Genomic DNA, 10,705 nt, shown 5'->3' on the forward strand with positions numbered 1-10,705 from the left:
CCCCCCCTCCCCCCCCCCCCCCCCCCACCTCCCCCCCCCCCCCCCCCCCCCCCCCCCCCCCCCCCCCCCCCCCCCCCCACCACCCCCCACCCCCCCCCGCCCCCCCCCACCCCCCCCCCCCCCCACCCGCCCCCCCCTCCCCCTCCCCCCCCCCCCCCCCCCCCCCCCCCCCCCCCCCCCCCCCCCCCCCCCCCCCCCCCCCCCCCCCCCCCCCCCCTACCTCACCCCCCCCCCTCCCCCCCCCCCCCCCCCCCCCCCCCCCCCCACACCCCCCCCCCCCCCCCCCCCCCCCCCCCCCCCCCCCCCTCCCCCCCCCCCCCCCCCCCCCCCCGCCCCCCCCCCCCCCCCCCCCCCCCCCCCCCCCCCCCGTTTCCCCCCCCCCCCCCCCCCCCCCCCACCCCCCCCCCCCCCCCCCCCCCCCCCCCCGGGGCGCCCCCCCCCCCCCCCCCCCCCCCCCCCCCCCCCCCCCCCCCCCCCCCCCCCCGCCGCCTCCCCCCCCCCCCCCACCACCCGCCCCCCCCCCCCCCCCCCCCCCCCCCCCACCCCCCCCCCACCCCCCCCCCCCCCCCCCCCCCCCCCCCCCCCCCCCCCCCCCCTCACCCCCCACCCCCCCCCCCCCCCCCCCCCCCCCCCCCCCCCCCCCCCCCCCCCCCCCCCCCCCCCCGCCCCCCCCTCCTCAAACTACCACCCACCAAAAAATATGAGGATATCTTCCTCCTTTTCCAAAATTGGACATCAACCTGACCTGTTTGCGCAAATTTAATTATTTCCAAAATTGAAGTATTTGAATAAATAAATAATTTATATAAACTATTTCGAAAATACTTTTGCATAAAAATAGATGTGTACTATGTAGTAAACTGAAGCTTAGGTTCTTCCTAATTCTTCGAGAGTTTTCACCCGATCCCTGATAATCGTGGCAAGATTACGAACTTACAATCAGTGCCACTAACCGTAAGTTCAAAGTAATAAGAGTGAAAACATATCTCCTGGTTATAGATATGGATATTTCAGCTGGTCTTTAAAACACATTTTCCATTCTTTCATACTCTCGGCCTCATGGGAGTAAGTTTCTGCAGCAATCAAATTCTTTATTCTTTAGGGTAAAAGGTAGTGTGTGTTTTCCAGGGTCCTGTTGTTGGTATATCCTGTTCAGTGTAGAAGGCTCCTTATAGTGTATAATGAAGGTGTAGGAAACAATCATGACTATTTACTACTTAAAATCTAGATTATGCTATCTGAGGTCTCATTTCCACCGTTAAAAACTGTCTTGTTACAATTTCCTATGACTATGCCCCTATTTATGGGGGCGGAGTCATATATAAACACCTGCACCTAATGATGAGCGTCATCTTGTGGTTCTGCCACTGGAAACTCCTGTTCGAGGTGCAGGACTTAAGCTCCCTCTGTGAGGTGATACAGCCTTTGGGTAGCTGTTTCGCATTAGAGGGAGGAAGAAAGGGTTCCAAACAATGATGCCTATCTTGTAGGTGGAAGGCTCATCCCTCTGGTTTCTCCCCAGGAGTTCACATCTACCCACATGTTTGCCGTGCGTGGAGTCCTGGAGGTTGAGCGATGCTCAACAACACGCTTCTTTGGTCCCTTATTCCAACAAGTCAGGTGGTCTGATCTCGGCCCGGTCAGATCAATCGGCTGGTCTCCTTTGGGGGGGCTAGCATCAAGCAGTCAATGTCGCCGTTGGCACTCACACTGGTCATTGGCTGCATATATCCTCTCACCACCCCTGTGGCTGTTAGACATTAGTTCTAACATACAGCTTCCCCTTGTTGCTGGTGGGTGGGGACGTGAAAGGATGAAAAAAATGCTTACTTTTATGGCAAACACTCCTTCAAACCCCCCACAACTAAGAGATTCAAATGTTGACGAACCGTGCAAGGCCCTGGCTACGGCAGTCACTCTGAAGACATACATGGCTTCTAGTCGCAAGAGAAAATGCAAAGCCACAGGTTGACCTCTGTAAATGGACACAACATCAACCAACAACATGTCCTGGTCCACGAGATTTATCCAGCAGATGGACTTACATCCTGGCCTCCATCCATGCCCAGCGGCAAGGCACGAGCTGTGGTATTACACTTCTGCTTTAAGATTTTTCGCTTGGTTTTATGATCACGGATTTTGGGGCATACCCCTGCCAATTTCAGCTTAGTTTTGTCAGCAGCTCATTCCTCTGATTGCCTATGTGCTAGGACCCAGTTTATGATTATTATTTCTAACCCTGAGCAAGAATCCTCTGTCCTATGGGTGGGACAGTGGTCAGAGAGGTAGATGTCTTATAGGTGAGCTTTTACTGTAGACAGTCAGTGGCTGCCCTTGGAGTCTGTAATTATGAAACTGTGTTCCTTCCCTAGGACACGTTGAACTAGGGCTTCCCATGAACTCAACTGCCTCTGCCTGTACAAGGAAGTGTTGTCTGTTATCATCATGGAGGTGTGTGGCATCCCTGCTTGCAAAGCCAGCACCTTCTGTGGTTTAAGGGATTGACTAATCCCATCCATGAAGTTGGTCCTCACTACCCGTAGGAGTGATGGCGGCAAAGACCCCTCAGTTTTCTTGCCTTTCGACTAGGTATGGTGTATAACTTCTTTTCTTCCTTGGACAAGGTCAATAACAGAGAATCGATCAAGATTTGTGCCCACAGTGGGAGTCCATACCCTAGCAAGTCGTTGTTCTTTGTCTGATAGCGGGTCAACACCTTGGCTGTTGTGAGACCGCCAGGAGTCATTTGCAAACAGCTTCGTGGTCTTGTTGTCTGGCGTCTGAGTATTTTTTTGTCTCATGTTTTGTGCTCCTGAAGCTTGTATGGGCTTTGAACGGAACTGAGTTGCCATTATATCAATTCGTGATTCCAGGGAGCAGGTTTGCCTCATGAGGAGTTGAGTGCCTTCGTTCACTCGTGAGGCACACCGGAATGATTCTGGCAGTTTCAGTTTGAAATTCTCCAAATTTGCTCTTAATCTTGGCTTTTGCAGCAATTAGGAGACAGAAACATAGTCAACAATGGGACCGGATGGCAAATGTACATAATTGATCTTAAACCTGTATGTCTAGTTCCTATGTGTCCTCCTTGCTTTGGTTTCAGTCACCAAATACAGGACCTAATTTTGAAAGTATTTGGAAGACTGGACCATTCTATCCTGGATTTCTGCAGACTATGTGCCTTGACATTTTGGTCTCAGAGATATGGCTTTGATTTGGGTGCCTATATCTTTAGTCCTGTCACTAACAGCCCTCCTCAATAAAGTGCAGACTAGAGCTGGGCTTTACTAGGGCAATGTGGTCCAGTGGAGATGATGCGAGGATCATTGGGAGCTGTATGTTGAGGATGCAGGATATTAGGGTATTGAAAAGGGCTGGACTGAGGAACCCCACCCTTTGTGTCATTTTCTAGTTGCATGTGCTTATGATAGTGATACTGGAATCTGACTGTTTGCTGTTCTCTTTCCTGAACATAGTCACCTATCCACCTATCCAAGCCCTCCCCGTCTGGAGGACTTACTATTCAAAAGCCTTCTTCAGGTCCTAGGGACACTACACAGAAGTGACAGTGCTGATTGTGCTTAAGAGTTGGGGCTATGCCATGCTCATGCCCCTGTGAAACCCTGGAGGTGTTTATGTGGGGTCCGACTTTCCATGGATTCAGTTTGGTACCATTCCTTTGGCCGTTTATATTCCCAGACAAGATAAAGGAGAGAGATGAGGCGGTACTTCCCTGTCTCCTTTTGGGTTTTGGATGCGGAACTTTGAGAGCCTCTCCACTCTGGGATAGGAGTGGAAGTTTCCCAGGACTTGTTGATGAGTTGCAGGAATGGAAGCTCACCTGCCAGTCTAGGTGAGAAAATGATGGGGTAATGAGATTCCATCAAACCTCCCGGGCTGTGCCAAATTATTCTGTAGGTTTTTGTCTTGGCACCGTCAGAGAGAAGATTAAAATCTGAGTTAGTGGTTTGGGCTGCCCTCTCTCTCATAATGAGCAACTCTGCCTGGTTTGTAGCAGTGTTGTTTTTGCGCCTCAGTTTCAGCTGGCAACTGCTGATGCTTGATCTCGCAGAGAACTCCTTACCCCAGTCTGTTTGCTTTCTGATTGATGGTCATGGTGTGTGCACCTCAGGGCTGGGCACGCTAGTAGCTTACCTGACCCTTGCCATAGTTCCTGTAAGGATGGTTTCATGGTCAAGGACTCACACCATTCCCGCATTTTTTCCTGCCTGACTCACAGTTTCCTTGGCATCCCTGACTGTTTTCCCTTAGGAGGGCTACGTTGCAGGGATTCAATTTGCCTTTGGAAATGTTTTTCTCTACACTCTTCACTCTGTGGTTTGACTTTCCTTATATGTCATTTAAAGTACCAGGTGTCTTTTATAACTCCTTGACCATGGGCGAGTTTTTAGGTATAATCCTGTAAGGCTGCTTGATTTATGGCACTGATTAAGTCCTGCTTCAAGCAATTCCACGTTTTGCTTCTGTGGGGGTTCATGGCTTCTAAGACAGTTGGTCAAGGCATTCCACATGAAAGGCTTGCCAGTTAGCCTTGTCTGTGTTTCCCTCCTTGGATTTGATTGTGGCATTTGGGCTGGCCAGCCACCCATGAGGGGTAGTTTGTAGATGCCCTAATGGTCACAGTATGGATAGTTATAGTGCCCATAATTAGATGGTGTGTCTCATTGACACACCATCTAATTTTCTCACCAGAGCCGCAGTAGCCAAGGTGAGGTCCTAGGACCCCTCCTTTACACAATCATTGGCTCCTTGGCTATTGAGAAGAGCATCTTGGGGAATGTCTCAAGCACACTGGCTATGTGATGGCCTGGCAACATCTGGTGCCCCGTGCATGGGAGCCAGGATTGGGTGGTGTGCATTGAAGTCTCAAAAAAAGAAAAGAAAAAAAAATCCCTGTGGATCACTCGGTCTTGTGCTTCAGTAGCAACAGACCTGGCTGATGTCTAACCTCCCTACAGCCTGGCTTGGGCTTTTACCATTGTACAGATTGAGGGGGCCCCCAGCCAGGTGAACTGAAACTGCAAGAGGATTCACATCCTCTCCACAGTATGGTGCATGGTGAGAAGCCCACACTCTATTAATGTCTTCTGGAGCATGACCATTGTCATTGTTCCTAATGTACTGTTTGCATGGAAGGATGGCATTGTTTGTATTAGACCACAGATATTCCACTGTAGTATGCTTGGATTGTGTGTCATGATGTTTCTGGTGGTAGTTACTCAGAACATCTTTATATTCGGTTCAGTATTTGTGTCAGAGTCTGACATTGTGAATGTTGGGGTGGGAGGGGAGTCTTGTCCTAGGGTGATGGTGGGCTGCTTTGGCTCTGTCACTCTTCCTCCTTTCAAGACTGCAAGACAGTGTGGTCATTGCCATCATAGTGAAGTGACTGCCATCCTGCACCTCATCACTAAAGCTGTTGCTACTGCGTGATTACAAGCAATCAACAGGATAGTCATATCGTCCCTCGTCAAAGAGGAGATTATCGTCTCTTCTTTCGGGGAGCTTTGGCAGTGTTCTTTATTCTGTGGTTCTTTTTTCTGTTTCTGCACTCCTGGAAATGGTGTGAACTCTTTTTATGGGAGAACCCGGTGTCGCCTGGGATGGGCTTCCTTCCTCTTAGCGTCACGACCTGTGTGGCGTGATGTGTCACTCCAATCATTTCCTCCATCATTAAGCTCCTTGTTTCCTGTAGGAAGTTCAGGTACTTTGGTCTTTGTGCATATAATCATGCCTGGTCTCTGGCAACCCACGATTGACCAACCAATTTTAGGCTGGCATCTCCAGTGTCTCTTACCAGTTTGGTAGGCCCATTGCGAGCCTTCAGGTTGGAGGGAACCTTAAATTGGTGGGAAACACTCTAGGGGGCCCGACTCCTCCCCAGAGTCTGTCTCCGGCCTGGGTCGTTTTGGGACCGCCCTTTCAGCCTTAAAATTGTGGGCTATTGTTGTGGTGGCAGCAGCCTGTTTCGCTTGTACTCCATCTCGTCTCGGGGAGATGTCTAGAGCTACTAGAGGTCTCCTGGATTTGGCTGCTGGGCCTGAGAGGCCAGCATTAGAAGTCCATCGTTGCTGGACAAGCTCATGACGACATGTTTTTTTGGCTGATTTTGTGTCCATCTTAGCAGTAGGGATCTCACAATAATCAACCTGTACTTTGCATTTTCGTCTTGCCATTAGAAACCACTTATGGCTTCAGAGTGACTGCTTGTAAGTCTGGGCCTTTGCACGGGTCAATCAAACATTTTATATCTCTGTTCTTGTGGGGGAGGGGTGAGTGTTTTTCCATAAAATAAGCAGTTCTTTTCATCCTCTCAGGCCCCCACCCACTCCGATCCAATAAGCAAAAGCTGTATTTAGAACTAATGTCAACAGCCACAGGGTGTGGGAGAGGATATATGCACCCACTGCCCATTGTACTCGCCACACCTGGGACCAGTGTGAGTGCCAACGTGACATTGACTCTTGCCCTAGCCTCCCGGGAGACCACTGATGGATCTGCTGAAATATGGGACTAAAGAGGCATGATTGTAGCGCATGGGCATACTGCATGCTGGCATCTTCAACCTCTAGGACTCCCATCTTCCACACCATATAGGGATGTCCACCCATGGCAAACATGTGGGTGGGTAGATGTGAACCCCTGGGGAGAACCAGAGGGATAGCCATCCACCTACAAGATAGGCACATTTTTGAAATTTTTTCCCCCCCCCTTTCCCTTCCCCCCCCTTCCCTTTTCCCAGTCAAACAGCCACCCAATAGGATGTATCATCTCACCCAGAGGGAGCTCTAGTCCTACACCTCAGAGATGAGGTTCCACTAGGAGACCACAAGTCAAACCCATTTCAGCTCAGAATATCGTTAGGCAACCACCAAGTAAACCATGTCATAGCCTGACTTAGCCCAAGGAGGTTTTTCACACGTTAGCCCCTGGTTTGACACCAGCCGACGACCTGAAATACACAGGCTGAAGCGAGTGGTTGCAGGAGTTTTCACTTTCTCCATCTGAGAGGGAGTGCAAATCCTCACCCTCACCCAACACACCGCATGCGATATCGAACTCCAAAACAAGTCTGCAAGAAATCACCCTGCCTATCCCGCCTCCCATCAAAGAACACAATATAAGTTGGCCCCGAAGTGGATCTTAAAAAAAGAGATTTTGGCTCCACTCCTCTGCCCCAGCAACATCGGGAGAAGCTCCATGACTCGGCGGATGGCTGTTGAATGTTTCTCACCAGAGTCCGAAATGTACTGATGAAGCCAGTCGGCAAGCCCGCCTCACCGAACCATCTTCCTGCCGACTCATAACACATCAACACAGCAACTGCCCGAGGGTCCAGAGCCTTTCACCCCATTCCTAGCTGCGAGATGGTATTTGCTCCCCCATAAGCATTACAGGAGTGCAGCCTATAATGGCTCAACGATGCAGGTTGATGGCATCCCACAAAACGCGGGAAGACTTGGCGCTTAAACAACGCGACACAGTCCCACAATCAACACGTCGACCGACCGCCACCCGCTTCCACATCCAAGATATAGAACTGAAAAGCATTTTCTTGTCGATAAACGGGGCCCTCTTCTCCATTTCCCAGCTACGCAGTCTGACAGATGAGGCTTGCCAACAATGACCCGCAAGGCTTGTCGCCGTATGGTACTCCAATTACTCCTACAGTTCCAGAGGCATCACCATTGAGTTTTCGTCATCGCTGGTGTGAACCCAGCCACTACTCGTCATCGACTTCCTCTCACACACAACTTGCTGTTGATATTATAAGACCAGACTCATCAACACAGAGACTTTCATTCTACTCCCGGTGCAATGCATTCTCTATTCAAGTCCTCCTGACATCAACGATGTGCCACCCCTACAGGAACATGCTCACAAATTCTCTTCAGTTTTCAAGCCAGAGCTCCACCACACCAACCTGGGAGCAGTAGTGAACATGTGAATGTACCACCACATCAAGACAACACGGAACCCAGTCCATTCTTGGTTTCCGTCACCGTGAGGCCAGAGATGCTGCACGCCGCCAAGCCTGCTTTCACAGAAGTAGGCGCATGGGTATCTGCTCCAGGTTGCCAGCCATGGACCATCATCCCCTCTCACATGGTCCAGAAGTCAAACAACTTGTGGCGCCCATGCGGCGATTACCGGCGACTCACACCGCATCACACCGGAGGCATACATTACCTGTGCCAAACATCACAAACTTGACAGCCACATAGGTGACGGCCTCATATTTTCAAAATTAATCTCCTTTAAGGATATTTCCCTGTGCCTGTTCATCCAGATGACATCCCAAGATGGCTATCGTTACCCTATTTGGAAGCTCTACTATTCCACTTTCAGGCTTAGGAAACAGCATGCCACATGACATTTTGGCCATATCCATGTGGACGTCGTCGGAACCTCTCCCACTGTCAGAAGGAACAAAGTATATCCTTTACCATCATCGACCACTCTACCTGCTGGCCCTGAGGCTATGCCATGAAGGTGCGCCCACCAATCCTGTTGGCCCAGGCACTCCTCGCTCTTGGAATCGCCCGTTGCTTGTCTCCCAGAACACATAACATCCAATAGGGAGTGAGGTTTTTTACCTCAACTGTGACTCTCTAGCCCATCTCCTTGCATCAATCCTCAAGACAGCTTTCACCAACCCTTTGCAAGCCACAGCCCATGACTCTGCGCTCTCCTGAGTGCTTTTTGGGCTCAAGGGGATCTACGCAATCTCAAACAAGATGGTATAGCAGTCAGCCAACTTCATTGTGGCCTGAGAATTCTTCCCAGTGACGGCTCAAGCAACTCAAACTGAGACCTCTCTGCCATGTAGCCCGCATTCACTCCCAGCGACCCACCCATTGCTCTCATCACACCATCCCTACCCCCACCAGGACTGGACAACGGCTGATTGAAGTGATTGTGCAATCTGCCACAATGCCCTCTCACCTATTGAGGAAGAAGCATAGTTTCCCTCTTCCTGCACCAAGATCTCTGCCACAATCACCTCAGCATCGTGCAGCCTTGCTCGCATCAATTACCTCCGCACCGGCGTGGGATGCTCTCAGTGAGGTAAGCGCTGACGTCGCCATGACACGGGAGACGAGGTGTAGCTGCTTGGCCAATCAGCATACTCGGCTCGACCTCACATCTTCCAGGTTGTATTTATACCGCTGCGCCAAAAATTAAACAGACTACTTTTGCACCTCTGAGTTTTTGACTCTCCTCCACTCAAGGCCTAGGCCCTCTAGCCAACTAGCCTCGTCAAGAGCATTGGAGATGCAGCGACAATCCCGTTGTCAATCTGGTTGCCAGGACCAAGCATGATTATTATGCCAAAGACCAAGCTACCTGATTTCCTGCAAGAAACCCAAGGATCTGATGAATGGAGGAAAGTGTTGTCTCCTTGCCACTGAATCCCGATGAGGAGTCAAAATGGTGCTACGTTGGCTGTCTACACTATCATGGTGAGTGGATGTTTATCACATCACAGCCCAAATGGTTGTGGATGCTGACTAATGTCGAAAGGCAGAGCCCACCAAGTCTGGTGACCTTGAAAAAGGAACCACGTCACGACCCTTCAACTGGGTCGTGGGGCTCCTTCAGCCTAAGAAACATTATACCAGAGCCACTTTTGGGTGCTTTTAAGTGGCCAAAGATACGGTCCACCAACCAGATAGCTTGCAAGGCCAACCCTAAAGGATGTCTGCAGCAAGGCACACAACACCGGAAAGGTGTGCTTTAAGACACACAGTAAGGCCAAAGGGACACAAGAACCAAATGTCCAACTGTGGCAAGGGAGATTAACTCCTGGAGCCTGGCTTGCTCTGCAGGAAAAGGCGGCCCTCAGGCGACAGAGGTTACTAAAAAGTGACAGACTTTGTTCCTGCTCCCCAGGCAACCCATGTCTGGGGACAGCACAAAAGAAAAAAGACTTCCCGACCTCCTAAGAAAAGGAGCCCCTCCAAAGCAGCCGACAACGGATATCTCCAAATAAAAAGGAGTTTTTCCCAACCCTTTCGCAATGGCAGAAAAAGACCCACAGGAATAAATGTTTTCAAAAAACGGCAAAAGCCTCCCCAGTCTGACACTGAGGGCAAACCACCAACACTTACAACCAGGCAGCCTTGCCTCATATCAGAGAGAGGGACGATGTTATCTTCCCTCTGAGGGAACTAAGGCAAAACCTACAAAACATTTCTTTCTGGCACAGCCCCGGATTCTGATGGATCTCGTACCCCATCATTTCTCACCTAGGACTTGGCAGGTGAGGCTTGCATTCCGCAAGAAGTCCTGGGAGGGGGGGCGGAAACTCACCCGAGGGTCCCAGAGCTGGAAGAGGGCTATCATAGTTCCCATCCCAAATCAAGGACCAGAGAAGTACCGTCCCACATCTCTCCTCAGCTGCTGGCAAGACGGCGAGGTAGAATGGTCTAAACCAACTTCCAAAGAAATGGAACCCCCCATATGAAACCTCATGGGTTTCAAAAGGGGCATGAGCACAGCACACAGCACACGCTCTTAAGCACAATCAGCACTGTGCACTTCTGGTGGTAGTATTCCTAACCTGGAGAAGGCTTTTGAATTGCACAAATTGGGTCCAGTCTTCCAATACCTTGGAGTAATGATTGACCGGACCCTCTTCTTTCAAAAGGAGGTCCTGTACTTGGGTTGACCAAACCGAAGC

The sequence above is a fragment of the Penaeus monodon genome, chromosome 6, assembly GCF_015228065.2.
Source record: "Penaeus monodon isolate SGIC_2016 chromosome 6, NSTDA_Pmon_1, whole genome shotgun sequence".
Classification (NCBI taxonomy): Eukaryota; Metazoa; Arthropoda; class Malacostraca; order Decapoda; family Penaeidae; genus Penaeus; species Penaeus monodon.